This window comes from Natator depressus, chromosome 5 (genome assembly GCF_965152275.1).
Source record: "Natator depressus isolate rNatDep1 chromosome 5, rNatDep2.hap1, whole genome shotgun sequence".
Lineage (NCBI taxonomy): Eukaryota > Metazoa > Chordata > Testudines > Cheloniidae > Natator > Natator depressus.
The window spans coordinates 95,607,491-95,635,015 of NC_134238.1; the positions used below are offsets into that span (position 1 = coordinate 95,607,491).

A 27,525-nucleotide genomic window follows, 5' to 3' on the forward strand; every position below is an offset into this window, starting at 1 on the left:
CAATGATATTGCTAAGTCTTAAGAACTTGATTCTACCTCATAATCCAGTGGCAGTTTGAGAAGATGTGAACATGAACTTATTAAGCTCGTGCTTGCCAAGAGGCAATATCTGACATCATTTACTTTCCTCTGGCAATACAACTACTGACTCCAACTGTACAAGCTATATTTCTTATATCTATTAGGAATGGGTGAACTGGTTTGACTATAAAAAGAGCTGTCCTGATTCTCCAGCCAAACACCTGAACCATTTTTGAAGTCTGAAAAATTGTTGAAATAGGACCAGATAGCAAATTAGCATAGTTATAGATCCAAATGTTCCTATAGTTCAGCGTTTGGATCTTGGTATTTATGTTAGGCTTGTGTTTAGATAGTTTGGGAAACTTTGTTCTCTTCTGATCTCATTGAGCAATTCATTCTAAATAAATATTTAATAATTTAGTATTTCTTTAATCAAATATTAATTTGAGAAGCAATTTAGAGAAGGGAGAAGCTTTAGAATTGTGCGCATCATATTCCTGCCCCATCATAAGGAAGCTGTGCCTTTTTTAACCTTAACCTAGAGACATCAGGGAGTGTGATGGGTTACTTATTAGGGATAGATGATCCTCAATCTTTGGACAAGTGTCTGAAGCATAGTACTTTACTTTTTAAACTTAATATAATTGTAAGTAACTTTTCTGAATGCATCAGGGTAAAAATACTAATATCTTGGTCTTTTTGCCTCCTCGTCTAACTAAAACCAGGAAATGTCAAAATGGATACATGAATCCAGCATGAACACCTACTTTTCATCACCATTCCCACCTTGGCAGGTTAGTTCCAGCGATAGCCATACTATTATTGTCAGAATCACCTTGGAGCTGGGGAGGGAATTAAATAGGAGTTCACACTGCCTAACGGAGCACAAATTCCCAATGAAATTTCACCAGAAGTCTCTGGCCTAAGCCGTGGACTGTACTGTTGAGAGCTAATGATCCCTTGCTCAACCCTCCAAGCTCTATGTAACTCCAAAAGAGGGGATAAAAGAACTTGGATGCCTCAATATGCACATATGCTCATGTGGAGTACCTTCTCATGGTTCAAATGGAGAGTACGATCCAGGTGAGAGAGATTAAGTTATTTTCCCAAGGTAACATAACTAGTCTGTGGCAGAGTCAGAGATAAATATCCAGATTTTCTGACTACCAGTCCTAAGCCCCAATCAAAAGACTCTCCTTCCTCTCAACTGTCTTTACTGTAACCTTTCATTTAAGAAATATTTATATATCTATGTTGAAGACATTTTTGGGAAGCAAGCATTTTCTACTGTGTCTGTAGTAGGCTGCTATGCCTCTTCAATTTGAATGGAAAAATCATATTGTTTACATATTGTATGCCTTACTGTGCATTTTTAAATAATACCATTTTTTTTACTTTTTTCAAGGAGTGAAAAGCTTATTTTAATAATTCACATGCTATAGAAGATCTGCCCCCATGGTGCCAGGTGGGTTGGGAGCAACTGTGTTAGCACAAATGCATTTTGCATTAACATGTCATCAAAGAGTTTGAGAGGAAAGAAGCAATTTATTTTAAGTGTCCATGAACACCTGTGGAGAAACATATGACATCTCTGAATACCAAATAAAGTCATTATGATCAGTGATACTCTAATGAATACCAAATAAATCTGTAATGAGAGAACCCTACGCATTATTTTGATCAATTATGTCACAATACCGAGGGTGTACATCAACACTATTTGTATGCTATGTGCTCCAGTCTGACTTTTAATATACAGTTAACATGCTTGTTGGTTTTTGGCTCTGTCATATCACAGACATAGAATCACAGAATCATAGAATATCAGGGTTGGAAGGGACCTCAGGAGGTCATCTAGTCCAACCCCCTGCTCAAAGCAGAAATGCCAAAACATTTCAAAAAATCTCCAAGGCCATGATGGACAGAGGCTACAGCAGGGACGTAACACAGTGCCACGTGAAACTTAAGGAGCTCAGACAAGCGTACCAGAAAACCAAAGAATCAAACGGATGCTCCGGGACAGAGTCCCAGACATGCCTCTTCTACACTGAGCTGCATGCAATTCTAAGGGTGGCCGCCACCACTACCCCACCCCTGTCCGTGGACTCCAATGCTGGGGTACTCTCCACCTTGCCTGAGGATTTTGTGGATGGGGAAGATGAGGAGGAGGATAACAAGCTTGAGGAGAGCACACAGCACACCATTCTCCCCAACAGCCAGGATCTTTTTATCACCCTGACTGAAATACCCTCCCAACCCAACCAAGCCAGACAAGGGTCCTCTGGTGAGTGTACCTTTTTAAATATAATACATGTTTTAAAAGCAAGCGTTTTTTAATGATTAATTTGCCCTGATGACTTGGGATATATTCGTGGCCAGTACAGCTACTGGAAAAGTCTGTTAATGTGTGGGGGGATGGAGCAGAAATCCTCCAGGGACATCTCAGTGAAGCTCTCCTGGAGGTACTCTAAAAAGCCTTTGCAGAAGGTTTCTGGGGAGAGCAGCCTTATTCTGTCCTCCATGGTAGGACACTTTACCACGCCATGCTAGTAGCAAGTAATCTGGTATCATTGCATGACAAAGCCTGGCAGCGTATGGTCCTGGTGTTTCCTGGCATTCAAGCAACATCCGTTCTTTATCTCTCTGTGTTATCCTCAGGAGAGTGATATTGTTCATGGTAACCTGGTTGAAATATGGGAATTTAATTAAGGGGACATTCAGAGGTGGCTGTTCCCACTTGGCGGTTTGCCTGTGGCTGAAAAGAAATCCTCCCCGCAGTTAGCCAAGCGGGGGGGTGGGGCATTGGCGCTGAAAAACGCACGCATGATGAAGTGTTCTCTGAGCTCATGCAGTCGTTCGGCATGGACAGAGCTCAGCAGAATGTGTGGAGGGACACAGTAGCACAGTACAGGAAAACGGCCAATGAACATGAGGACAGGAGGGACGATTGAGATGAGAGGTGGCAGCAGGAAGATCAGAGGAGGCAGGATGCAATGCTGGGGCTACTGCTGGATCAAACAGACATGCTCCAGTGTCTGGTGGAGGTTCAGGAATGGCAGCAGGATCACAGACTGCCACTGCAGCCCCTGTTTAACCACCCTCCCTCCTCCAAGTTCCATAGCTTCCTCACCCAGATGCCCAAGAATGTTGGGAGGGGGAGGCTCCGGGCACACAACCACTCCACCCCAGTGGACAGCCCAAGCAACAGAAGGCTGGCATTCAACAAGTTTTGAAGTGGCCTTTTCCTTCCCTCCTACCCTCCTCCCACACCCCACCTGGGCTACCTTGTGAGTTATCTCCCTATTTTTATAATCAATTAATAAAGAATAGGTGGTTTTTAAATGATAGTGACTTTATTTCCTTTGCAAGCAAGCTATGATTGAAGGGGGGAGGGTGGGTGGTTTATAGGGAATTAGAGTCAACCAAGGGGGCGGGGTTTCACCAAGGAGAAACAAACAGAAGTGTCACATGGTACCCTGGCCAGTCATGAAACTGACTTTCAAAGCTTCTCTGATGCGTAGCGCTTCCTGCTGTGCTCTTCTAATCGCCCTGGTGTTTGGCTGTGCGTATTCAGCGGCCAGGAGATTTGCCTCAACCTCCCACCCCACCATAAACATCTCCCCCTTACTCTCACAGAGATTGTGGAGCACACAGCAAGCAGCAATAACAATGGGAATATTGGTTTCACTGAGGTCTGAGCGAGTCAGTAAACTGCACCAGCCACCCTTTAAATGTCCAAATGCGCACACTACCACCATTCTGCACTTGCTCAGCCTATAGCTGAACAGCATCTTACTACTGTCCAGGGTGCCTGTGTACGGCTTCATGAGCCATGGCATTAAGGGGTAGGCTGGGTCCCAAGGATAACTATAGGTATTTCAACATCCCCAACAGTTATGTTCTGGCACTACACAAGTCTAAGATTTGGAGACAGGATTCAACCCTTTTCTCTGCTTATTCAGTGTTGTCAGCCCACATGAGGAAGCTTTCCTTTTTCTCCAGTTACTCTTGATATTTAGAATCATTAGCCCTTTTGTCTTAACTCTTCTTCTAGTTACTTCTCTTTGTTTTCAAACCAATCCCACCCAGGCACCTTTTTCAAATCCGCTACACTATCAAGTTCAAAGAGTTTACTAATCTGACTTCTTTAGAAAAAGGGAGAGAGACTTTTTTTAGTCAGCTGCTTTGGCTTTTAGATCTTAGTTGCATACAAGGCTTCTTTTTTATAATTGTGACTGAGCAACATCACCGGTCCCAGGGTGGAATCAGACTTTCACAACCAATACTAGGCTAAGTGTCACCACCTGCAATTCAATTCCTAAATCTGCCTGGGGAATGGGGAGAAGATGATGCATATTTGAAACCTGAACTTGTAAACTGCAAAAAGGAGAGGAAAATCCAGTGATATAAGGCCACAATGTAAACCTGTCTTCTGTGCTTTTTGTGCTATTTATCGCACAATTCCATAACTGCAGATTTTTCCAGGGCTTTCACCCCTTCCTGCAGAATTGGCCTCCAGAATCTCATCCTGAATTTAAAAATAATTCTGTTTCTAGCCTTTTTCGGCTGGGAAGGAAACTTATAATAAATCGAACAAATCTAAACAGATATAATTTGGAAAGTGAGGCAGGCTCCACTTTAAGTGTAAATATCAATATTGTTAACTATTTCAGAGCTGATTGTTTTAGTAGAAACATACAGCTAACGTATTTATCCTCCCCAATTTCCATCTCTGCTTTTCCAAGTGGCAGAAGCCTCATTTGTCCCTACCAACTGATAAACTCTTCTTGACCCCCACCCACAAAAATTTTGCGATGCAATTACGTGTCGGCAAAAGTCGACGACACACCGAAACATGGGGAGAGTAAATAAATTGAATTTAATATCACTATCAATATGATAGGAGTGCTCTTGTGGTGGTATCATTCATTTCCATATTCACTTCAGCAAAAACTTATGTTTTAAAGTTTAAGTGAATTTGCAGTCTGCCACTTCACAGCACCACAGAAACTAAGCAACTTGCCATAGAATTTAGGTCCAGTTTGCCATGGAGTAAACAGGGGGATTGTCCATGATGTACATCTGAAAACACTTGATATTTTACAGGTTCCAAGGTCAGATGGGACCATTGCGATCATCTAGTCAGACCTCCTGCGTAACACGGGCCAGAGAACTTCCCCCAAATAATTCCTTGAGCATATTTTAGTAAAACATCCCATCTCATTAACCTGTGTTAAAAAAAGAAAATAAATGTGTTTGTAAGCTGATGGCATAGTAATCTAATATTCTTACACCACGCACGCACACAGATAGAATGTATATATCTAAATATATAGATATAAAAATGTATTGTATTTTTAAATTCAATATACCTAGCACTACCAATGTTGAAGTATGAACAATTTGTACCAGTACACAACACAATGCTGGTAAAGGTGTAATGTTTTTCTTGTTATTTATCGCTTTTAAAAAGAATTCTGTATTGGCAGATTTTGGATCAGGTGACCAAGCTGACCTCAGACCCTGCTGAGCCAGGGACAGAGTGAAAAATCAAGGTCATTTTTCAGCCTGTGTTAACTAGAATGTCAATTACTCTTTTGCTCCACCACAAAGCAGTCAGAGAGAGTTAGTGCACAGGCTCAGATATGAGCACACGCACAGGGACAGCCTCAAGATATAGTCAGCTGGCTGACTGTAAATACACGCCTCTCTACCCCTGTTGTTAGTCAATTTGACACTCTACGAGTTGGGGTCCCCACACTGGCTTTGAATAGTTAAATCAAAACCACTCATTTACACTTATTTAATCACGTTATTTGTTCAAGGAGTCTAGGCAGTTTACTTTATTCCACAGATAAAAATCTTAGTTTTTTTACTGGATATGCTTTACCTATGCAAGAACTTTGTTTCTGCTTATCCAAAGTGTTGTGTCGTATTCACTTTAAGCATCAGCCTGGATAAAACCAGAGCACAATCTCATACACAGATCAGATCTTTTCAAAGCATACACAAATCACATCTTTTCTAGAGGTAAACAGTTTAAAAATTACCAGCAACTTTACAAACCATGAATTCGACAGCTACTTAGCTACTTTGAACAATTACTCACCCTGTCGTATGGATCACTGCTGCATCACAAACACCCCTTTGACTTGCTGCACAAATGCAGCTGCCCAATCATCTCTCAGTTACTTTGGCAGAGGAAAAAGGGCAAAAAAGAGGTATATTTTATTGCCTTGCCCCAAAATATACCATGGGACACTAATGCTAACACTAAATCTCATCAAACAGAGCTACCACACTTACTTATTATTTTGAAATCAACCTTGCTCGGAGCTGGGGTAATGAAAGCATAACCCTTTAACCGTGGCAATGAAAGCTAAAGACCACTGCATACCTGTAGAGTATAAAAGGCAAACCCTGATTTTCACCAGTTGAGTTTCCCTTGGTTTCAAGCAGGGGTAATCAATCTCCACTGTTAAAACACAAAAACAAAACCAAACAAAAATCTCAGCTTTTCTTGCTAAGGACAATGGTTGCTCATCTAAGGGCAAATCCCCAATGTAGACAAGACCATGAAAGAGATCTCAGATTAGTGCTCAGTAAAGTTGATTAAAGAACATTGTACAGATTTCTATTGATTTAAATGAATTTTGGATTGGGCCTGGAATCTTGAAGTATCTCATTGATTATCTTGGAGTTTTTCATAGCACGTTTACCCCACCAGCCAGCTAGGGCTTGTCCCAGGATTATTTTTAAAAATATTTCTTAACTGAAGCATTTCTATTTCTCAGTGCAAATAATAAATAATAATTATAATAGTGTCAGATAATTGCTACTCCCTTAAGTCTTTCTTTAAAAAAGTTAGTAGTCAGAGTCTTTTTACTAATTCAGTACAGTTCATTTGTGATTATTGTCTGCAATTATTTTTTGTAACAATTTCTTACCAAATCCCATAAGATAGTGATTAAAACTTGAAAGCTTTAAAAGAAAGTAACTGCTAAAAAGGAAAGAAAGAAAGTTTAGCCAATTGCTTTGGGCTCTAACTGCTTAGATTTTTCCCCTCGTCATCTTCCCTCAGGTCTATTCCTTCACAAGTGCTTGCGGACTGGGGGAGAAACCTTTCAGGCTTTCTTAAAGAACAGCCTTGTTCAAAATAATTGGGTGTTTGAATTCAAACACCCCAAATGCCATTTTAAGTGTACATTGCCCTGAATTGTATTTCCTCCAAATCCTTGTCCAGTTTAGCTGCATGTGAAATACATTGGGTGAAGTCACTAGGGCAAAACTCATTGCCCTAATCCTTGGGGCCAAACTCCCATTGCTTTCAACTGGTCCAGAACATCACTCATTGGATCTAAAGGCCTAATTCGGTACACAAACAAGTGTATGCGACTAGCCGTACTGAATCCTGTGAGGCTATTCATGTGCCTGAAGTTATTATTGTGATTAAGTGTTTGTAAGATGGAGGCCTTAATTTATAGTACAGCAGTTCAAAGTAAACATTAACAAAGAACCCATTACTGTAAACTGCTGAGCAATTCCTACAAAGTACTGATCATCCTCAACTCTCTAACTTCAGTCGAAGTTGAAGGCATACATACATAGCAAGCTGAGGTCTCAAAATTCCAGCAAGTTATAAAATATACTTCTTTTGCTTCTGACCAACAACCCCAAAGAGGGCCTGATACAGCCTACTCAACTCAGGACCCATATGAAACCCAATTCCATCCATCTCTACAATAGTAGTCTCATTAATTTCAGGTATCAGTTAAATCCAAGTATTTAATAATGATATAGTGTGTGTAAGAATAATTTGAAAACTACTTTTCACTGACAGGGATAAAATGGAACCTAAAAGGTATTATGCGGGGAAACACATTTATTCTGTTCTGACTAATTCTCTGAAGTGTATTGTAAAAGAGAGTGCAAATTCTAACTACAAGAACTATTTTGGAAAATATATGTAACAGACTGACCACCACAAAGGATTATGTAACAAAATGTTAGTAAAAGATTTTTTTAATCAGTACTGGATCCTTAAATGCAAACCCCTTTGAAGTACGAGGGCTAGAGGGGAGTTAGGCAGTTTGAATTCAGATTCTCACATTTTTTCCCCACTCAGAGTTGGGGTCAGCTCCAAAACATGAATGTGCCCGTCCTCTGTTTCTGATCCTCATGCCAACAAAAGTCTCATGAGAACAGCTGATCTCTCAGAATGTCAGTTCCAGTTGCAGAAGTTATTAGTGCTGCTGTCACTGACACACCCATTGAGGTCTTATCTGGGAGAACTTTACATGGCGGATACAGGAGCAACTGACATTAACCAAATATTTACTGTCACAGCCCACCCATAGACAAAGAGCACTGTGACTTTCAAGGAGAGAAATGGAAGACAAATTACCATAATGCTGCACGCCAGGGATTCTAGAGCCCAAGATTAGCAGAAAGCTGAGACAAAGGAATAGGTCTTGTTACAGATTCTAAAAGTTGCCACGTTCAAGCTTAAACATGGATCTGGCTGCAGGTGATTCCAGAGATGAGGGCTAACCAATGAGGTAGCTCTGCCCTTGGTTGCAGTGAAGTTGCCATTGGTAGAGATAGCTTGAGCACACCTAAGAAATGTAGCTGGTGTGGTTGGGTCATGGAGTCTGTAGGTAACTTGGACTTTGACCAATTAGGGCTTTGTACATGATATACAGAAATGGATTGGCAGTGAGTGCTAAGTGTAGAACACAGATAAAATACTTTCTCCCATGTACCCTGTTGCACATGGTGAGCAGCTGAATTCTATACTATTAGTCTTTCTTAGAGGTAACAAAAGAGTGTAGGAAACTCATTGACATGCACATCTTCTAACCAGCCACACTTTTTAAAAAATATATGTTTGGCCACTTATTCAATCTGTATATAGGTGCAATAATAAAATGCTTCCATGCAAATAAGTGTCACATCCATTTTATTAATCTTAAACCAACTTGCTTTCATACAATCTCTGCTAGACATTTGGAGACTATGGTGATGCCTACATCTGGGTGCAATGATAAAGACGTATAGAGCTGAGTGTTATCATATTGACCTCTGTGTTGTCTCAAGATGACTTCACATAAATATTGAACAACCAGACTGAGCCCCACTGAGCGCTGTTAGAAGGGAGCAGCAGTTGCACATCACCATCCTCAGGGACTGCTGTGCAAAGACTGAGCAGAACCATTTGAGGAAAATTTTGCCCTCACCTACCAGATTCCAATGTTGTGTCAATAGAATTTCATGAACGATGTTACTGAAAATCTTTTATCAATTTCCTACATCACTGAGGACATTTTGGGCCCCTTAGCAGAGTATAGCCACTGAGATCAATAGGATTTTCATGCCACTCTGAAGACTGAATGAGTGGGGTGCAAGGTACATGAGTATACCAGATAATGCCAGAGCTAAACTACCATATTTTCAATAAATCTTTCCCAGAAAAGTTTTGGGAAGCTGAGCAATAGCTGTCAAGGATATTGGTTCCTACAACTGGTTCCTTATGTAAGGGCCAAGCTTGAGAACTGATCAAACACACACCAAGAAATATGAACCAAATCCTTTAAGAATATTAGAGCAGCCATACTGAGTCAGACCAATGATCCATCTAGTCCAGTACTCTGTCTTCCAACCTTGGCCAATGCCTGATGCTTCTGAGGCATTGAACAGAACAGGGCAATTATCAAGCTATCCATCCTCTGTTGTCTAGTCCCAGCATCTGATAGTCAAGAGGCTTAGGGACACCCAGAGCATGGAGTGACATCCCTGATCATCTTGGCTAACAACCATTGATGGACCTATCCCCCATGAACTTATCTAGTTCTGTTTTTAACCCAATTATAGTTTTGGCCTTCACAACATTCATCTGGCAATGAGTTCCAAAGATTGTGCTTTGTGTGAAGTAGTATTTCCTTATGTTTGTTTTAAACATGCTGCTCATTAATTTCATCGTGTAGCTGGCCAGATCAATGTAGCTGGCCAGATGTGTAATACGGTACTATTATGAGAGGAGAATCCTTTTTGAACCTAGAATGAGGATTGGTAGCCCCTCTGATTTCTATCCTAGCTACTGTGCCTTCAGATACTATACTTATTCAGACATATCTAACCCTTGTCCCTGTGTTATGTGAAGGATTAAATAACACTTTTTTATTCGCTTCCTCCATACCATTCATGATTTGATAGAATTCTATCATATCCCCCCTTAGTTATCTCTTTCCCAGGATGAACAGTCCCAGTCTTGTTCCATACACCTAATAATCTTTGTTACCTTCTCTGTACTTTCCCCCATTTTTATTTTATTTTTGGTTGGGTTGGTTTTTTTCAGATGGGATGACCAGATCTGCATGCAATATTCAAGGTCTGGGCATACCATGGATTTATATAGTGGAATTATGATATTCTATCTTATTATGTATCCCTTTCCTAATGGTTCCTAACATTGTTAGCTATTTTGACTGCCATTGCACTTTGAGGGGATGTTTTCAGTGAACTATCCACAATGACTCTAAGATATCTTTCTTGAGTGGTAACAGCTAATTTAGACCCCATCATATTTAAAAATAGTTGGGATTTGTTTTCCAATGTGCATTACTTTGCATTTAACACTGAATTTCATCTGTCAATTTGTTACCCAGTCACCCAGTGTAGTGAGATCCCTTTGTTAACATCTCACAGTCTGCTTTTGACTTAACTATACTGAGTAATTCTGCATCGTCTGCAAACTTTATCACCTCACTGTTTACCCCCAGATCCTTTGGGAAGATGTTGAACAGCACTGGTCCCACTACAGATCCTCGAGGAACCTGATATATACCTCTCCACTGTGAAAACTGCCCATTTATTCTTACCCTTTGTTTCCTATCTTTTAACCAATATCTGATCCATGAAGAACCTTCCCTCTAATCCCATGAATGCTAACTTTGCTTAAGAACCTTTAATGAGGAACTTTTTTTAAAAAATTGGCATTATATTAGCCATCTTCCAGTTATTCTTAATCATCCTTACGCAACTATTCCAACACTGCTTTACTTCAGTAATAACTTCAAAAAATTGGTTAGTCTCTAAGGTGCCACAAGTACTCCTTTTCTTTTTTCAAAAAAGAGTGAAAGACAGATTAGATATGTCTGAATAAGTATAGTATCTGAAGGCACAGTAGCTAGGATAGAAATCGGAGGGGCTACCAATCCTCATTCTAAGTTCAAAAAGGATTCTCCTCTCATAATAGTACCGTATTACACATCTGGCCAGCTACACGGAAGCTGGGGGTGTTATTTTGTGAAAAAAATCTGATTTTGATTTCTGTCACAGTCAGGATACTGGAATAGAGAGTCTGTACTAGTATGGCAAGTCCTTTGCAATCTATTCAGTGTATAGGTTCAGTGCAATACTTGATGACATTTCTGACAGAGACATTTCAGACATTTCTCACCTTGAGAGATTACTCACCTTACTCCATACCCCCCTCCCCAATTAAACTAGAGTTGATGGACTGACATCTCATTTCCTTTATGTTGTTCCTTGATGGTGAACAACAGGCTGCATTGATTCTACCAAAAACCTAAATTACGGCTGCTTGTTGCCCACAGGAACATGCCAGAAAACCTGTCAGTGGAGTGGAGATATGAATCTAACTCTGCAGGCTGCTTGAGAAAGATGGCATCAAGGGACATTCCAGCACGAGTCCCAAGGCATGATCTATACACTTGTTCACATTTGCCCAATGCCTTGGTAAAAGCATCTATGTTGTTGTCCCACACAGCTCATTTAGAAATAAATTGTGTTTGGGGCTGTGTTCTGGTCAGAATATAAGTACTCTTTAATGCTGTGCATCTGGTTTTATGGCCAAATAGCACAACTCCTAAAATTGTGCATTGATTTTATTTTACCATAATTTCATAAAACTTAATTTTAACTGTTTTCTCTTCAAACGCTATTAGTGTTTACATCTGGCACAGTTATGAGTAGATTACATCGTCCAGAGCAAGCCGTTTTCTGTGTCAAGTTATTCTTGCGTGATGTCTATCAGTTTATTTTAATTGATGGTTGAGATTCAGGAGGCTGACACTTTAAATAGAAATCAGCTGCAGGCTGTCCTGGGTCAAAATTTGAATGCTGAATCACAATGAAAAGTTTCGACTGTGTCTTTTTTGGTTGGGAGGGATGAACTTTTTAACTAGCCAGGAGGGGATTCATTTTAGGGCAGAATTTTGATAAACAGGAGTTATTTCAGTGAATACTCCAGTACATTTCCCGTGCATTGCTAGGGCTGGCCACTTCGGGGGCTGTGCTGGCTGCTTGTGCAGTTCCTCGCAGGCCCAGAGAATGTTGTGCCAAGAGGGGAATGCTTGAGGAACAAGACAGGCATCTCATCCTACTGGCCCCAGAGTTGGAGGCAGCATTATACCTCCCGGGCTAGTGGCAGAATGCAAGACGTGCTTCCCAAAACCCATCTATCCAGAGCCTCTCATGGCCATAGTCTGGACAGCAATTGGCATCTGTAATTCTCAGTCTCCGCTACCCAGGACAATTTCATCTTGGGTTTAGGGTGCCTCCCAGAGTCATTGATATCAGACACATTCACTTTGATCCTTAGATTGCAAGGCCATAGGTGACCACTGTGATCATTTAGTCTAACCTCATGTTTTACACAGACCATAGAACTTCCCTCAAAATAATTGCTTTTGATCTACCACATCGCTTTCAAAAAAATCCAGTCAAGATTATCAGTCATGAAAATCCACCATGACCACTAGTAAATTGTTCCAATAGTTAATTACCCTCAGCCAGGGATCGAGTGGGATTCAACCCTCAATAAAGCCATTTCATTATTATAATCTTTTGTTTGCTTTGCACAAATCATTGCAAGCAATGTTAATGGATTTGAAAGTGAGTCATCTACAGTTGAAAATGGATACAAGTGACACATTCCAGGTATGAAGTAGTATGAAATCAGAACAGTAGATTAATGCTGGGGCAGATTCAAACCCCATTGCACGGATGTAACTCAAGGCATAGTTTTGTCCTTAGAACTGTATTCTCCCTAGATATACAGCATAAACTCCCATTAATTTTTAATGGGAGTTGTGTGTATATTAAGCAAGAATAAATTTAGATTAAAATATTGTGAATGGAATCATTCTGGTTTCTTTTTTGTGAAAAAGTTCTGAAAGCTTCCCCCTCTTCCCCCATACCCTTTCACAGTTTATCTGTAATTTTTAAAAAATAGCACATAGCTAGGAATTAACCACAAGAGATAGAGTATCTTTCAACAGTTTTACAAGTAGAATGGTAAAGTGGGAGAGTGAAGATTTGAGAGAAACAGCTCAGCAACATAAAGATTAACCAGAGCTCGAGAGAAGACTTTTTTTTTTAAAACTGGTGGCTGCTTATTCTGACCCTTTTTGGACTATTACAGAACATTCTACTTTAAGACTTTTTCTATTTTAAGGAAAGAATCTTGTTCTGTAAGGCCCAGACTCAATTAAAATGATTTTGGCTGTTCTGTGAAACTATTTAATCTTTTTGCCACTGCGCTGACCTACACGGGGAAAGATGGCAAAGATACATCTTAGCTTCAATACTTATTCATATAACACAGCCTCAGCAGTCAATTTCTAACAGATCCTCTGACAGAAAGGCCTTTTACAATATGCTTTATCATTTAATAGCCAAAGTAGGAAAGAGGACTGGACAGCCCCCCTTTCCTACTTTCCACAAGGTCTGAACCTCATGAGTAACTCTAAATGCTCCTTATACCAATGCCCCTGACACAGGAGATCTTGAAAGAAAGACTTACACATTAGAGAAAGATTGAGAGGGTAAAAATTACTATACAAAGAATCTTATTTGGCTATTATTTAATTCTCCATTTTATATTATGACTAATACTAGTGTGCAAATAAAGGCTTTCTAAATCCAAACCCAGTTTCACCTTCTTTTTTTGCAGAAAAGTTATCAATTTACTTGTACCAGGATGACCACGTGGTCAAAGCACTGGACTGAGCATCAAGAAATCTAGGTTCTATTCCCAGCTCAGTCATAGGCTTCTTTTGTAATCTTGAGCTAGTCAAGTTAGGTTCTAACATTTGAATGTCCCAAGTTTTGCATTCCTAACTTGGGGCTGCTATGGCACCATCTTCAGAGGACAGAAGCACCCACAATATTTGAAAATGAAATCTATCAATTTTGAAAGATTCCCACTATGTGAATAAGCAGCCCAATCTAAATTGGTAGTGCAAAACACAAAACAAAGCCATTTTGAAGACACACACACTTTCTTAAAAGATTTTTGGGAAAATTATTGAATGAGAAATTTTTAAAAGTGTTCTTGTGAAAAAATCTATTATGAAAAATTGAATTTGGTTGAATTTTTACATTTGGAAATTTACAGTGTTTGCATTAGAAGCAATGGTAAACACACAGCAGAATGAAAATTTGAGTTTGTTGAAATTCCAGTTCTCCATTCCTCCCTCCTCAGATATAATGTTGTCAATTCCCTTTAATGGCAGCTAAGGGCACTTAGTACCTCATACGAATGAGCCATTACACATCTAGCCTATCATGAAGTGCTGTTCGTGAAAGGAAAAATTCCTTCCTTGATTTAAGATTCTGTGATGATCACTTTATGCCCTGAAGCATGGGATTAACTTCACACCTGTGCAAAAATAAATGTACTAAAAATATAAAATTGGTCATAAAACTACCCAATCTTTCAAAATCTTCCACAATATTTGATTTGCTGCCCTCCTACAGTAGTGAGTTCCTCTTTGAATTAAACATTATAGTTGATTTGTATAATAGCATATAACTAGAATAAGGGCAAAACAAATTAACTAATGGGCACCAATTTCAAGTGACCCCCTTTGAACTCATGCTATAAGAAGGATGAAAAGGAGCAACTGATCAGTTATCCAAGATAATCCTATAAAATTTGTGAAATATGAAGAGATTTTTCAAACCACTATAATAAAACCACAAACACAACATGCATATTTTTGGTTATTCTGGTTTGTTTAACTTTCCAACCTAACAATTAACTTTAATGGAACTTTCCCCACCACCACATAAACACCCAAAAGAATTCCTGCTAACTTACCCCACTCCACCATACACTGTCTATAACAGAAAGTTATTCCTTTATTCACAGCATAGAACAACAAATGAACCTGAGCTGAATTTATGATCACCACTCCCCTACCCCATCTTAGAAGCAGCGTAATTAAAAATATTGCTTTGCTTGTTTTATCTTTGTTGTTTCCAGTGTTGTTTAGAAGTCTCATCTGAGGTTTGTATTCCTGGATTTTAAAAAAGAGTGACCCTGCATCATCAGAAAAAATGAGCTCCGGATGGATTAATGGACAAAGCAGTAGCCTTTCCCCTCTGAGCACAAGTTGTCATGCTAGGTCAAGAACAGAAATGGCCAACAAGATTTCCCAACACAAAACCACTACCCAGTTAGAAGTTTTTTTCTTACAAAAAGCCAAAAGACTGAGCTAGTAAATGCTACTGAATTACTTTTTATTGCTAGAGATAGTAGTCCTGGCCAGTCAGGGCAATATTTATTGGTGCGGACAAGATGTGGAAACTTGTATTACAGGCATCCAACTATTTTTGGCTTTTTCATAAACAAGGAAGAGTTATCTGGCATTCTATTATCTTAACTTTGCTCAGTCAATGTACTCAATGTATTTGAGCACAAGACTATTCACAACCCCAAAGGGCTCCTAAGCCAATCAGTAGATATCATGTATTGTTGGTTATATTTAAAGCTGTGTGAATGGAAACAAATAAAAAATAGTGAACAAAACTGAATCTTCACCCACAACTTGAACCAAATGTTAACCGAATGTTTTAAGTTTTGAAAAGTTCAGTTGATTTTTCCACCTTACTTTTCAAGTTTGCACTTCAATCAGATGATTTAAAAAAAACAAAAAGCCAAAATATTTTCTCATCATCCGACTACATCCCCAAATCTTTGGGCAGTTAAAGTAATAATTTCAGAAGTACAGAATAAAATAAAGTTACCAAATTCTAAAGTTTTGGGGTAGTGAGAGTAAGGATGGGCATTTGAACTCTTTGGTAATTTATGAATGCTAGGTGCCTATCCATGAAAGTGTCATGATTCTTGGATTTATATCAAAATCCCCACTGTTGGTTGACCTACTGCAGTTGACACCATACACAACATCATGTACTTGAATGCTCAGTAGGTATGCGACTTGGTGTGTACTGTGGAAGTAATATACACATTCTGCATTATGGATCGATATTAGAGAATGCATTCTACTATTACTATGTTTTAACTACAGTGCTACTCCTGCACAGGAGGCAACTATCCTACACCTGCAGGCAGATGAACTAGATAACTCAACAGTCTTTTCTAGCTCTAATCTACAGGCCAAATTCAGCCTGGAGCAAATGGTTGCAACTCCCATACATGTATCTGGGCCAAGTTTACTATTGATAAAGTGGCATAAGTTACACATGTAAACTTATAATAAAAAGGTGCAAGTGTCAAGTTAATGTAAAGTAACTTAAATTAATTTGGCATTTAGTGGGTGTCCAAAACAAGTGAAATGTACCCCAAGAGAATGAAAACAAGTATTTAGCAAGAAAAGCAATTAACAGCATCGCAGAAGATAAAACAGCCGCTTTCTGCAAGTTTAACTTATTCCTGCATCATTCATAACACTCCAGTCGTCAGCAAGCACAACTCTAAATTCAATAATTGAATTGTGGCAAGGCTAAACCTGGAACTTTCACAAGACAAAAGTCAAAATAAGTTGTCTTTTGCTTCACAGACCCACTGAATGCCAAACTGGTGCAAGTTCACTTGAACAGGAAAGAAAAACCACACAGCACTATCCTGAAATAAATTACAAAAAGTCCAGGCTTCAGCTCTTAAATTAGGGAAGTTTAGAGGAATCCCCCCTTCTGAACCCTGAGACTCCTATAACATTGTGAATAATTTCTACTATAGTGCATGAGTGACATAGAAGTTACTGAAGGAACTGCTGCTTTTCAAAGACTCAGAAATTATGGTTGGGGGGGGAAATAGACCTATTTGAGTAGGTCACCTTGGCCATCCCTCTGCTAATGCATAATTGTTCCCTGCAGTAATATCCTACAAGAGACAAGACAGATACCAGTTCAGTATGAGACTCCAAAAATAGTAATCATTCTGCTGAAAATCTAATGTGTATATTAATTAGAACTGGTCAAAAAATTCCTGTCCAAACATTTGTTCAACAGAAAATGAATTTTCATCCAAGCAGAACTTTTATGCAAAAAATATTTGTTTTGGTTGGAATTGAAGGGTTTTGTTGAAAAACTGAAAACTTAATACACGGTTCAGTTTTCAGCTACCAAAAGCTCAAAATTAAATAAAAATTTAAAAAGTATGTTCTTGAAATTTTTCATAGGAAACAAAGTCATTTCCTAACCAGCTCCACTAGGTACTTATAGCTATATCACAATACTATGAATAAAATAGTATGGGGTCATGCAAATAAAGGCTATTATAATGCATATGCACAAGGGGGCCAAATTTAGATTGCCTACTGCCAAGCCTCCTTTTGCTGCTTCCCCACAGCCTGTGCTTAACATAGGTTCCCCTCAGTTCTCAAGCTTCTCCTTTCTCTTCTGGACTAACCACTCTTCTGCCCACACAAGCTCCACTGAAGTGTTTTTAACCTGACTCTACCTCAGGCCCTCCCCCACAGGAGCCTAATATGTTCCCTGTGGATCCTCCCACCTGGCTTCTTGCTTGTTTAAGCTGCACCCCCAGGAGCTTGAACTACTCTCTGAGCGAGTTTCTCTCCACAAGAGAATCCTGCTCTATCTGCAATCTCCCCCTGCTGAGTTCCCTCACCTTCCTTCTAAAAACGTTACCTACCTTTGCCCTCTCTGGTCAGGAGGCAGTAAATCACGGGAGCATTGATTGGCTCTTAAGCCCCTTGACTAACAGGTGATGGGAACAAACCCTATCACATCACAGTCTTGTTCAGCTACAGGTTGGAGCATGCCCACTGTAGACAGAATCTTTGGGGAATTGAGCTGCTAAAATCTAAGAGCTCCCTGCTGAGCTTGTGTGAATGATAATTTTTTCAAAGGTTTATAACTTGCCTAATTTAGGCAATTTTCCTGGGGATAGAAAAAAGGCACATCTGTGACACAAAGGCCACCCCCTGCCAAATTTCAAGTTCCTGCTCCAAAGCAAAGGTCACTAAAGCTTTTTCAAGGAAAGGTCACCAGAATTTTTTAACATGGGCAAAAAAACCTTAGTTTAGCCATTTCTGAGAATGAGGGTAGGGGAAACTGTTTTGACTGAAATTTCAATCCTCCTCTACCCACCAGAAATCAGCCTGAGGCAGATACCTAAGCAGTAAGTTTGGAAAAGTTATAAGCAGCTGAAAATAAAGTCTTATAACTAGGAAGTATTAGGCAACCTTAACAACAGGGCTTGTTGTCCTGCCTATAGTGGTTACATGTGTCACCGTTTCATAGATCTTTAAGATGATGTGTTGACAAGGCAGCACTGCGGATGGAAAGAGCAGCCAGAATAAGATAGGATTTTGGACATTCTTTTGTGAGTTACACCTTCTGACACTATGGAGTAATCTCTATTGGAGACCAGCTGATGAATTAAATTTAGATCCTCACAGATTACATTGCATACAGAGGCCTGAAACCTTACCCGTCATCCCCTTACTTTTGTGAGTCTACTCCTCTTTACTTGCCCAGCTACAAAATGGTCCTGTGAAAAAGTAAGCTAAATTTCCTTCAAAAGTATCAAATTGTCACATTAATTGATGCATTAACATTTCAGACTTATGGTTTAAAGTGTCATTCTTAGGATAGGCTACTGTCAGCACATCGAGGCTGAATATCCATTCACAGGAGAGGAAGGAAAAAATAAATTAAAAGTTCAGTCATTTCATGTCACCCTGTCTCTGCAATCACTGACCTTAACGGAGAATCATGCCTCCAATTATTTTGATAAGTCTACTTTTACCTTTATAGAATTATAACCATAGCAACATTATCTCTCCATAACAGGAAAGAATTTCCATTTTCATGCCTATAAGGGTAAGGGATGGTGACAAAGTAGTGAAAAGGGATAGTTTTGCTCAGCTTTCATCTTGACAGTAATAAGCATGGTCTAGCAGATGTAGGGATGTAAATAATGGTGCACTATCATCACTGGACTCGTTGATACTATGGACCACACATGGAAAAATTGCTCCAACAATTTAATTGCCCAACACAAATCGAGATAGTTGATGGGAATGGAAGTTGTTTTGTTAGTTTGTTTTCCATTGGGTCAGATTCTCCTGAAACGACAGGTTTAGAGTCAATGTTATAAGGAACTGTTGCCTCTATTTACCAGAAATCTATATTTCATGAATATTTAAGGAAAACGTGGTGTTAAATCTTGGTACTATTGACGTCAGTGGGAGCTTTGCCATTGACTTCAATGGTGTCAGAATGTCATTCAAGGTCTCTAGTGGCTCTTTTAAAATTAGACTCTTCCCCCTTTGAAGTATATTGTATTACTGATGGTAATATTGATGACCTCTTCCTTTCAGTTATTTCCCAAGAGACAGTTTTATTCTTCAACTCAACATGCAATAGGTCACTGAGCAGGCTCAGCATTACATACACAGAATGGACCATGATATGGTTTAAACTATTATTTTGGGAAAGCCAAGTTGGTCTAAACATTGGAAATCGGGATATGAATCTTTTACGTTTTATGACCTACCCAGTTCTATTTTTCAAAGCCATTACAAACCTCACTTTTAATGCAACATACAGAGACATAGGTATGACACACCAAAATTCATCCACACGTGCCTCTACAAGCCCTGCAAATGGGTCCTCTGATTCAGAGAGCAGTGCTCATTGAGTCAGGGATTAGAAACAATATCATGTGACCAGTCTTAACTAACCTATCAACTGAAAATTAGCATATTAAATACCTGAAGTGAGCAAAGGGTCATCAATTCACACAGCAAAAATATCACAAAAATGTTAAATAAATTAAAATAATGAATAATGTTGAGGAAATTGCAGTCTGCTCATGGTCATCATTCAAGCAGAAATATAAGGTGGATTCACTGTGCAAATTATTTGCTGTGAAATATTTTTTTTAGTACCCCATAAAAGTGAATTGTCTACTCCTATACTCATATTTTAAAAAATAAATATATTCAGTGTGGTTTCTATCTGTAATTATTATTATTTGTTTGTATGATACTAATGCCTGGCCCTTGAGGCTGGAGGCTTGGGGACCCATTGTGCTGTACAAGGGAAAACATGGTCTCTGCCCCAAAGAGTTTACAATCTAATTCAGACAAAGCCCAACAAGTGACTGTAACAAACAAAATCAGAAGAAACAGGGGAAGGAAGACAAGGATACCAATATATGTTTAAATAGACCAAATAAACAAAACTAAACTTAAAAAATCGCTACCTTGCCATTATTAGTTGGAAGACATCATGGTAGAAGTGTAGCTATACTTGATTTTAACTTTAAAATGCCCAACTCCCACCCATCAGTCTCAGGACAGCAAACTGATACTTGACAGATTTTGAGTGCCTGCACACAAAGTTCTGTAAAAATTGCACATCTGTAAGAACTGGAGGAATTTGGGATAAAAAAATGGAGCAATAAATTTAAGTTAACAATTTGGAGTTGTTCAATGTATTCACTCCTAGAATGTCAAACTTCAAAAGTTGAGATTTAAAACAGAACCCCCTAGCAGGACTTACAGCCCTTTTCATATTTTGTAATTTAATAAAAATGAGGCTCAAGGGGGAAAAATGATTAAAATCGGTATCAAATAAAACATAGTGATTAAAATCTCATTTTTGAGGGGTCTTGTCTTTCCTTGTCTTTAGATAAGTAGAGTAATAGCCGCCTTTAGCAAAGTGGTAATAACCATTTCAGTACTAGTATTCCCAACAGCAGGAGCATTGCCTTGACAAAAGAATATGGAGATCTGAGCACAACCTTATTTAGATCTTAAAAAGAACATTGTAGGATAGCAAGAACACAGCTGCCAGGGCTTTTTTCCATCCTGAAAACTGAAAGCAAATGAATGTAATTGGCACTAGAAATGCTGAAATGTTCATTTCTGAGCCAGAACTGTCTCTTGGCTATACCCAGAGTTTTGTTGCGCAAACACAGAATCTACTGTTTCAGGATGGAAAAATGGCAATAATTCCAGTCTTTAGCTTCCCCAATTTCTTCTTCAGTTAGTGAAAAATATCTCATATTTTGCTCCCTTAAATGTTATCTGTGAAAAGAAAACCTGCCTGGCATTTAACCTACAAATAATGGTGGCTCTTTTCACATTTGTATAGTGTAAGTGTCAAATAATTTTGCCAGTTTTGCCCCTTAAAAGGCATAAAATGGGCACATCTGAAATGCTAAACATATATTAATGTTTTCATTCTCCTTGGCTTTTTTTTGCTACCTAAAGAAATTCAGGACATTAAATGCATAGTGTATAGAAGATTATATCCCCTGGATGATCAGAAGAATAAGGTAGAAATAGAGAGAGACTATGTAGGATCAGTATAAATCTTGAAAGATACAATTTTTATTGTTTGTGGGACAAGGAATGAGAGCCATATATTTTAAAGATTGTGAGGCACTCAGATGCTAGGGTAACGGGCACAAGAGAGAGAAAGTGAAAAAAATAGTTTTAATCTTTTTTAGTGGCGGGCCTGGAGGCCCAAAAGCTTTGACAGATTTAAACTAAGGAAATATTGTGGAAGTTACAGAATTTGATCAAACTAACACGAAAGTACAGGGAATGTATCAAGAGAAAGAGAAAAGAAAATATTCCTCTGCTGAAGCCATTTCTAAACTCAGACTCCTATCTCCCCCCCAGGATGGCCATGTTCCAACTGTTTTACCCAAACTAATGCACTCTAAGCAGTGTGAAAAGGTACCGGGCCAAATTCTGCTCTCAGTTACACCAGAGAAATCCCATCCATTTTTTAATGGAGTCACACTGGTGTAAGTGAGGGCAGAATCTGGCTGAGTATAACTATGCTGCAAAATGCTACGACAAAGTGCATTTAATACATAAAAGATTAGTTTCAGTTCAAGAGTCAGGGATTAACAGAAAAATGGAGAGTACAGACAGACCTCTAGGGAAGGCAGAAACTAAAGTTATAAAAGCAACTGAAGACATCACATTGAAACCTCAGCATTTAGTAAGAATGACCGTGCTGTACTTAGAACAGGCAATATCTGTGGTATCTCATATACTGTGGTAGTAACTATTGGTAAATGCTGATTCTTTCTTATTGTGACTTTTTAATAACTAAGGAAAGACCACCTGACTCAATAACTTGAAAACAACACTCCCCATACAAGGGACCCAACCCATATAAAATGAGTACAGTCTGGATTTAATGTCTCGGCTAGAATTGGAAGTTAGCAATTAGACCAGTGTCACAGACTGACCATTATTGAATGTTTTGAGGTCTGGGATATTTATCTTTTTGTGGCAAGAGACCTGTTTAGTCAACCCCAGGTTTGATTAGCAGCCTGAAGCAATAAAAAGTAACCAAGAAATTTATGTACCAATGTATCCAAGCTGCTGCTTCCTTTGGATGGTTCAGAGATCAATGGGGGATGCTAGAACACCTCATTTTCCTGACTTCTTGACTATGACTAGCTTGTGCATGCCTAAAATAGCATTGTCAGTCTCTGCATAATTCTAAAAAGAGGCTTTCACTACCAATACTCAAATTCATACCTACTACCCAGGCCATTTGCAAGCAACTATCCTCCGACTGAACACATGCTCTACATATGCCCAGCCACCCCACCTTAACTGGAGATAGGCATGAGTGGGATTGCCAATGAAGATAAAACATGGGTATTTTTTCATGAAATTGATTAACATTCTTAATTCTGAATAACACAAAGAACAACTGCAATACACTTTGGGAATGTGCACAATCATTACTCTTTAAAAAGTAGCTCTGGCTGCAACCTAATAACATCTCTTTCTCTATTTGACATTATCTCCTTCATAAAACCAACATACAGTTTGGCACAATTGGCAGCCTATATTCAAGGGAGGATCATGGCAGTAACTGCAAGTGTAGGAGTAGAATTTTGTATTTGTATTAGAGGTTATAATGATTGACGGTTATAATGTATTAAATGTATTAATGTATGATTTGATTTCATCCTGCCAGCCACCCGTTTTGATTTCAAGGCAGGAATAGACCGGAATAGTCCTTATGGCTGATTATGGTCACCTTTTGTTTTAGGATAAGATTTCATTACAGTATTTGCTATATGGTCTTGCTTCTTGTATGCATTGCAAACTAAATTGTGTAAGGTTCTTTTGTAATCCCTTTAGTAACCATATAATCCTTTCCAAAATGTTATCCTGTCTTAAAGTTTCTGTAAAATTGTTTGGTGTGAGTAAAGGATGTGTGTGTGGTTAAGGTTGGAGTGTGAAAGCCATCACAAATGTCCAGATGGTCAAGAAAAAGTGAGAGACTTGGAAACACCAGAAGACAATCAGAAAACATTCATTGTATCCAATGCTAAACATGTTAGCAGCAGAGGTGAGGCAGGCACCCCCAAAGGTGAGACAACAAATAGGAGATAACGATGGGAAGCAGGACAATAACCATCAAATGATAACAGCAGAAAACCCCAAAATTAACACCACTTAAGAACTAATGATTACAGGATGACATTGCACAATGCATGGACTCAAGTAGGAATTTACAACTATAAAGATGGGGTGTTTTGCCATGAAACTCTGGGTTCAGTCCTGCAAAGCCTCGGAGCATCGGATCGCGCCCGACAGAGCCCAGCTCCTCAGTCGTGATCAAACTAACTGGCCATTAGATTGACTCAACCTACGACAGACTGGTAACTATATGGACCATCTGCAGGACTTGTGTGTGTATGTTGTGTAATTGAATGCATATGCTAACTGTTGTATTTTCAATAAACACGGCGTATTGCCCTTTTCCCTGAAAAAGATCCCATGTGCTTTTTATAAGGATAACACAGGGTTGTCACTAAATGAAGGCTGAATTACTTTCACTGGTACCACTGCATGGAGAAGCTCCCTTAATGCCTGTCTGTACTCTGCGTGGTTATAGACAGCATTGCCACTACTTTAAATTCAAAGGAATGTCCATATGAAATATTTCTGAATAGATCCACCAGATTTTAAAAGGAAAACATCCTAAGAGAACAAGCTAGAGTAAGTTTTAAATGTGCAGATAGGAGGTTCATAATCATTACCAGTGCTCTTATACATTACTTTGAAAAACTGCTGACTTAGAAAATTCTTTAGGACTTAGCTGTATACTAAATATCATATCCCAATGTCTGCAGAATAGGAAGTATTCATGACTTATGTACAATCACCAAGTAAACATTTGTGTGCTGTGCCATTTTTACCATTCCCTTTCCAAAAAAATGTCCCTTCAAGTGGTGCTTAGTTATAACACGCGATTGTCAGCAGACAAAATTAAAGCATAAACTTGAGGGGGCAAAAAGTTAATAGAAACAGTAAAGAAATCAGACAACTAATAAATGTTCTACTTTGTATTTAAGGAAAAAATCACTGCAATTTAAATAAGAGGAAACTCATCTATGGGCTGCACAAGGGTGAATTTCATCCACAAAAAATTACTAAGGGACACTGACCATTTTCAAAAAACCTTCTGTTTAATTCTACTGAGTGGGGTCCGTGGAGTAAAGAGGCAGCATTCAAAGAGTACCACATGCAGAGCTGGCCTGTTGTGGTACCTTTGAACTATGGGGAAGAGGAAAGGTTGTGTGAAAATCAACTTCAACCTCATCATTTAGTTATTTCTGAGTGCTTACGTATGCAGTTTTAACATGCTCTTTGAATGGAATGTATGTATCTGCTCTATCACACACTAAAGCCAAAGACTATGAGCATATCATAGAGCGAACTGTTACATGGGTGAAATCACATTCTCCTGCACAGCAACAATCCATTTTTTTTATTTGGGAGACCACTATGAAGGATGCTGATGGGGACAAAATCCTCCACCCTGACCTAGAGGTCAGGCGTAGGGCACCTGCGTAACCACATCATTCCAGGCACTACATCCTACAGCTCTAGAAACTCCTTTATCAGTTTGCAGCTAGCAGCTATGTTCAAATTTGAGAACCCATTTAGCATGCCTCTGTCATTCCTCTGTTACTAAAACACAAACCCCACAGAGAAAGCCATAATAAAGCTTGGTCCCACGGTATATATGAGACTGTAAAGTCTGTCTGTATAGGGATCCCTGGGCAAGTAAGTTGTGTTTTCAGCCATATGCAGCCTGGGACAATTTCACCCAAACGTGGCAGTGAACATGTGTCTGTAGAGTACATTTCTGCCTGCATTTATACAATATTCTGCTTTTGAAACAGAGAGTAACGTAATATTATCTAATGGCACCGCCATGGAACATGTTGAAGTACATGCCAGTTTTACTTGAAAATATTGTAACCACTTTCCTATATACTGACTTGCATTTGTGTAAATAGTTTCCATGAACAAGACTTTTCAGTTTTAATTATTTATATTTTAACTTACCAGCATAAATAAATTACACATTTTTACCAGCCAGTTCTCTAAAAGCCACACATGTAATATTTTGCCACCAGAGGGTTAGTCTTTTGTCTTTAAGCTTCTAATAATAGCTTTCTTTGTAGCTACTGTCTGTCTTTTATTAGCACTTCTGACTCGACTTTAAACACAGAGATCTGGAGTAATCTTGTCTATGGTAAAAACTACGATTATGCATGAATACAGGCAGCCTTAACATGAGTCACAAAAACATGATCTTTTTTTGCTATGAAAAGAAACATCACTGATGGCAAAGAGGAAGCATCAGCCAAAGGTGGAGATGAAGATTTATGAAACGCAACCTTAAGAGTATTGGTTTCACAACAAATCCAACCCCACAGGACAAGGTATTAATTAGTACTTGGTTTCCAACATCAATCAGTAATTCAGCCCTCCACAGAAAGCAACTGCAGTCCTCAGTGTAATAAACAGACTGTAAGATTTAAGAAGCTGAATTCTGAAAAGCCATTCATGAAAAATTTATTTCTTTCATTTTTAATTTTTATATTCTAGGAAACCCGCTGACATGAGAACTGTCTTTCTTCTTCTCTTTCCCAGTCTCTCCCTCTTTTTGTTGTTAAGAAAGGACTCAGGACTGGCAGACTCCCCAGAAAAACAAAAAAACAAATAAACCAAACCACCCACAAAACTACAATATGTAAACATCTGAGGCACTGGGGAGGGAACTAAACTGTGTTGAGGATTTAAGTCCGGTGAAGAGATATCAAGGAAGTCACATTAGTGTCATTCTCACATGTAAACTGTTATTTTAAAACCAGTAAGGTGTATGCTCCATCAACTTGTTTGGGGATGCACTCTCCTCTATTTTTCACCTTCATATTGTTGCCTATCCTATGCAATTAAGTGACTGAGTTCTGATGAGGGGGCTACTTTGCAGGCCTGGGACTTTAGACTTTCAGAGGAAGATTTTCAAGGCATAACAGGCAATTAGGTGCTCAACCAATTGAAAGTTAATGAAAGTTGTGTGCCTAACTATTTTGTGCCTTTGAAAATCTCCCCCTAAATTCTATGAGGGAGAAATTTTGTAAAATGCCCTGCAATGAGGGCTACATTGTATCTGTCTTTTGTGTGGCTGTGCAAATTGTGGGGAGGGATTCAGGAGACAGAAATGCAACCTGATTGCTTGGGGAAGTGCAAGAATTTCTATCCTAAATGCTCTCCTCACCCCTCCTCCCACACTAGGAGAAAGTGTCTGCAATGGTGGTAAGGATTAGGCAGAACTATGCCTCTGCCCTCTGTCCTAACCAGCAGAGTTGGTTGGTCACACCAGGGGAGAGTATTCCACACCCTGGTTTCCTTCTATATACAGAGTATAGCCCTCTGCTCTCCCTCCAGTGCAGACAGGAAGAATGCCTCCAGTGTTCCACTAGGCCGGTGCAATACCTCACTAGTTCTTGCTGAGCCTAGCTCCACTATCCAGGCCTAAGTAGCTAATACTACTAATCATTATCAATTGTGTTGATGTTACTACCTGGAGAAGGAACTTGTTTCTGTTCTTCTATAAACTTGGAATGATCATTTCTTAAATCAATTACTGACATGATGCTGAATGTATTCAGAGTATGTTCACTGCACACAGTGGTGGGAAGAATGCTTGTCATTCTACAAGTTTTAACCATTAATTATATATAAAAATAACATTTACCAAATACTATATATGCATGTTTATGTTTATAGAAGCTATTGCTACTCACTAGTAAAAAAAAAATGGGGGTGGAGAGTGATGAATATATTATATGGAACTTATTAAATAAAAACATTTCATGGCTTCTCCAGTGGAAAACAACCACTGAAATGGTTTCCTGATACC

At 39.0% G+C, this 27,525-nt stretch overlaps 1 long non-coding RNA gene across 3 annotated transcripts in view; it reads right to left on the reverse strand.

The window, feature by feature from the left end:
- LOC141988239 (uncharacterized) overlaps nt 1-27,525 on the reverse strand; it is a 289,482-nt gene that overhangs the window by 248,783 nt on the left and 13,174 nt on the right. The window lies entirely within an intron of this gene.